The sequence below is a fragment of the Diabrotica undecimpunctata genome, unplaced genomic scaffold (assembly GCF_040954645.1).
Source record: "Diabrotica undecimpunctata isolate CICGRU unplaced genomic scaffold, icDiaUnde3 ctg00001861.1, whole genome shotgun sequence".
NCBI lineage: Eukaryota > Metazoa > Arthropoda > Insecta > Coleoptera > Chrysomelidae > Diabrotica > Diabrotica undecimpunctata.
In genome coordinates, this window is record NW_027312851.1 from 20,201 (window position 1) to 25,430 (window position 5,230).

The window sequence follows — 5,230 nt, forward strand, 5'->3', positions numbered from 1 at the left end:
TGGACATTCCATTTCTGTTCGCAATTCCGATTCAATTTCAGCTCTGTCAACACCATCGTTACACAGGTCATAAAATTGATTTCGAAAACTCTAAAACCATAGCCCCATCCGCTTCTATAAATCAAGAATTAACCGAGAAACCCTAGAGATTGAAAAACGGCCGAATTGTCTCAATAAAAGAGATGACTGCACTCGGTTACCTTCGACATGGAGACCTCTCATAAAGAAAACATCATCCGCTCATCGTACTCTCTCCAATGGCGAGATAGCCGAAGTCGAGCCTTGTCTCCTTCAAACTATGCCTCCAACTAGTCTAGCAACTTTTCCGTGGTCTTCCTTTTGGTCTTGCGCCCTTCATTTTACTATCTAGGACTCTTTTTTGGTCTTCATTCTCATTACATGACCAGGAACATAGTAAAACAAAAGATAAGGAATAAACTAATTATTTGAGGATGATAAATAAAAATGCACCGTTTACGGGATTACATCATTTTTAAGCGTGCTGAATGAATGGTGTTTAGTTTCGAGATTTGTAATTTCACTACAATAAATACACAACCCTCGTCTTTTGTTTGTCCGATCTTGTTCTTAATATCCTTTTGCAATTGACATAAAATATATGATCCACAATTATAACTTTACAAAAAAAACAAATCATATAAGCAACTTTTTATTGTGCTAAACGTATAACAACTGTTTTATTTAATTCATACTGCCCTAACGCACTATTACTTCAAATAGCACCTGGCACCAAATTAACTGCTCCATCTACTGTTCTTTCCTTTGCCTTCAACTTCTCGATTTATAATATTAAATAATTTAAACTAAAATAAAAATGAAAATGATTAGAATGTGATCTATTAATCAGTAGAATACTTAGCCTCTTTTTCCCAGTCTGTCATGCAGCTAACTTTTAAATGCATGTCATAACCAATTCTTTTGTTCATAATTCAATTCAATTGTTTGTATGATTCAGTTTTCACTAGAAAGAAAACACGGCAGGTCAGAATGTTAGATATTAGCACGCTTAAAGCTTTGAATACATTTTTCTGTTCTTAAACTACAGTTACAGCTGGCGATTTCCAAAGATTATTTAGCTCAAATTTCAGTATTTATTACTAGTATTATACTTCATTTATTTATGAATATATTTCCATCATACTGGTTCATACATTGGTCCTTCGAGCCAAGTCATTTATTTTTAATTAATTAGATTCTACAGAACTAAAAAATATATACAAGGTGAACCATTTACATACATTTTTGGAAAATGGTGCATTCAGCATACTGATCGATTTATACAAACAGCCTGATTTGTTTGAAAACTGTTATATAAACTTTTTTAGAAACCTATCACAAAAAATATACACCACACTGCATCAAATAATATCCACAAGAATCCACAAGTATAAAAACCACAATGTCAAGATTAAGGCTGAAAACTAAAGGAACTAGAGGAGTATCTCGATTGACTTTACTGAAAAATTGATATAGAACAAAAAGGAAATAAAACATGGCATGAGCAAGGAAAAAATTAAGAAGAAGCTGGCAAAAGAAGTGAGAGAATATTTCTATAGAAGCATAAGCCATTTTTTTAGATGATTAACTAAAAATTTCTGCCAATCTGGAAAAACTAATCCAAATTTAAAGAAAAAGATATTCTTGGCGAATTCATAAAATAAACATTTGTGAAAATCGTTAAAGAACTATAAGGAATATCAATTTCTATATCAAAACTATAAATACTCTGTATATTTGTTGTCTGACCGACAAATTACGCCAGCCGGAATATTAACAAATATTTTAGCGTTACTGGAAGTAAAAACATATCAAAAATGTATTCAACGCATTTGAAAGAGTTATCTACGTCGATTCCCACTAAAAATACCTTTGAAAAGTTTCAAACCATCTGCTCGTACCGTTATGTCTGGTTTCCGTCTATCGACATTCTGCAACAAAATAATCACAAAATATTAATTAATTCAATAGACAAGAATGGAGAGAATCGTTATACTTTTTCGAGATATCCACTAAAATAATAAGATTTTAATACAAGCAATTTGTTTATTATTCACGGAAAAAAAACTAGAATACGAACGAAAATACATATCAAATAGTTGTCTTCAAATGCCGGTTTAAAACTATATTAAACGATGGATCATCCGAGAAGCTACTGAAGTGCAAAAACGCCCCAATTGTTTCAACAAAACAGATGATAGTATCCGAGTAAATTAAAAATGGAAAGCCCCACGAAAATGTTTCTTCAAATATGAAATATAAGTTATTCGTATATACATATTACAAGTTCGATGGACGAAAGAAATAGTTTTAAAAATTCAAAACTGTAGCTCCCCTTCGTGTTCTCATACCATGGATAATCCGAAAAGCCACTGAGATGGCAAAACATCCCGATTGTTTCAATAGAATAGATGATGGTATCCGATTACTTTCAAGATATAGATTTTTACTTGTCCAGTCATCAGAAAAGCAATATCTCGAAGGGCGCCAAATAGAAATAGCACTTGTATAGGGAACCGGAGATACAGAAGTTAAACCAACAGAATTTACAGTCTTGAAAATACAAAACTATAGTTCCAGTTCGTTCCCTCAAGACCCCGGATCAACCGAGGAGCGACTGAGATGGAAAAACACTCCAACTGTTTTAAAAGAGATGACGGTATACAATTATCTTCAAGATGGAGACCTTTCCTAAATCACTACAACACAAAAACCAATTCTATCAAATCAATTCAAAATCCTCTTACGGTGACAATATTCCTTACGGTAATAGTCAACGACCTATGTATCCGTCGACAATACTAAAGGAGTGTCTTGGAAGGCACCAAATAGAAGTAGTACTTGTGCAGTCAACTGAGTTGTGAAGATGACTCCAAAGGGAAAGTCGAAAGCTAGGGGCAGCAAACCGTAGCTATTTCTCGCGATAATATCGATTAGTAAATGTGGTAATAAATAAATGTTTGTATAAACGAAATAAAGAAAATATTTATAGTCCTAGAGATATCTCCAACAAGTATAAACGATTTCGGCTGATTGGGTAATACGAAAAAACCGACTCATACGAATATTTATAAAACGAACATAATTTTATTTAAATATGATTACATCATAGTCTTTACTATATATACAGGCCAAATATGTGCGGTGTAAAATGCATTTAAAAAAAATTATAAACTTTTTTTGGATTTCTTCACATAGTTTACCTCTCTAAACCTTTTCTAGATCTTGTCTTGAATAAACGGATGCGTCAACGCATTGTTCAGGCTTATCCTTTTGGCGGGATCGATCGCCAGCGCTTTTTCCAGAAGGTCCTTGAGCTGGGTTACTTTGCGTAGTTGTTCTGTAGGTAAGCTCTGGCCTGCTATAAGTTCCGAATGCAAGTCACGTGACACTTTTACCACAGACATAACTACGACCTTTTCCTATAGAGAAAGAGAAATTAATTTAAATATTCACTTCATATACAGTTAAAAAAAAAACTTTACACAAATTATAACTAAATACGTGGACATAAAACCGAAGCTATATCATAAGGAGAAGGATGATCTAAAATTAAAATAGTATCCAACACTGTACCACAATGGTAGCGAGTGACTCATGTTTTAATGGTTTCTTATAGGCCAGTAAAATTGGAGGTTTACTCTTTAGAAAAAAATATTTTTGTTATTATTTTTATTATTTAATAAACAAATTAGTGGATCATTGCAGCATCTGTTTAATCTCTTAAAAATTTACAAAAACCTTCTTCTGACTCTTCAAAGAATATACGTTCAGATAGAAGAGGTCTCATTTTAGATGAAATACATTTCAATAATTTGACTGCTCTATTTTTAAATTGTTCAAATGTTTTTTGGTTGTGGCAAATATTTTGGTTCTAGAGAAAGTATAACGTTGTCAGCGTGTATGATTCAACTTGAAGGTATCTGCAATGTTGTAGTTTATATCTTTCTCTAACGATAGATAATGTCCGAGATCAACAAATTCGTCGCAGATTAAGGCAATGTAGCTGGCAACAACGCCATTGCTATATTCCAAAAATATCAAGACGTGTTTAAGAGATGGAAAAAACGTTATAATTTTTTTTATAATTTAATTTTAATTAAATTTATAATTTTTAATATACAGCGTTCCACGTTAAGAAAATAACATTGCGGAGATAGGGCCATGTATTTCTTATGGACGATAGAAGCGCAGCGATGCCACGATGAACACAAGCACGATTCAGGGTTGTATAATTTGTATTTTCGTTTTCACAGACATGAATTAAATAACTGTTTTTTAACGTAATTGACCAAAAGTGTCCATTCGAAACAAGAGATGAAAAGTAGGGAAAATGATTTTAATTAAATAAATAGTATTTACAAAAGATTATTTTATTTTATCTTATTTTAATTATAGTAACGACAGTTTATTTGTTTTTCGGTAAGAATATCATATACCATGAATCATAGAAATCAGTAGAAAATATTGCTTAGTTAAATCATGCACTTTGCACTTTAAAGATTTAAAACAAATAAACGGACCGCTTGGAATGCGTATATCTAATTACTAATTGCAACTTAAAATAATACGGTGTGCGTATGTCAGCGATTTTATGTCGTTCTCTGAGACTACATAATGATAATAAGGCTTTGTGGTTCTTCAGCTTCAGTTGTTATTCTGACTTTACAGTTAAATGTTAATTGAAAATGGAAATACATATTGACGAAAAGACGAATCGAAAAATATATTGACAATCTAGTAAACCGCATGCCTGAGAGTTTTGGCAACACTGATCTCCATAAGCCTAATGTTATTTTCTTAACGTGAAACGCTCTATAGATATATATATATATATATATATATATATATATATATATATATATATATATATATATACACTCGCGATCATAAAATCCGGGTCACCTTGAAAATCACCGATATTTCATTTTTAACGAGCTTTATCGTAAATAATAATAACACAAATACAAACTAATGCATGTTTCTGAGAATTGTTGCGGTTTCCTTTGTAACAAAGAATTCCAATAGTGCCGATTTCGCGGTAAAGTGCACACTTCCCAAAATGAAAGCTACCTGTAACTCCGCTTGTTTTAAATGTCTCGTTTGTACTTCGACAATGCAACGGACAAACGTTTATTATTGCCACCATTAGTGTTTATTAGTGCCATTATTAGTGCTTATTTTTTGACAAAAATACTCTGAGATAGCGCGT

At 32.3% G+C, this 5,230-nt stretch overlaps 1 long non-coding RNA gene across 1 annotated transcript; it reads right to left on the reverse strand.

Moving 5' to 3' along the window:
* Window positions 1–664: 664 nt before the first annotated feature.
* On the reverse strand, window positions 665–3,435 carry LOC140431745 (uncharacterized). The gene is made up of 3 exons (XR_011949719.1): window positions 3,222–3,435; window positions 1,889–1,949; window positions 665–982 (listed from the first exon to the last, which is right to left on the reverse strand). It is a non-coding gene; the product is annotated as an uncharacterized lncRNA (long non-coding RNA).
* Window positions 3,436–5,230: the final 1,795 nt, after the last annotated feature.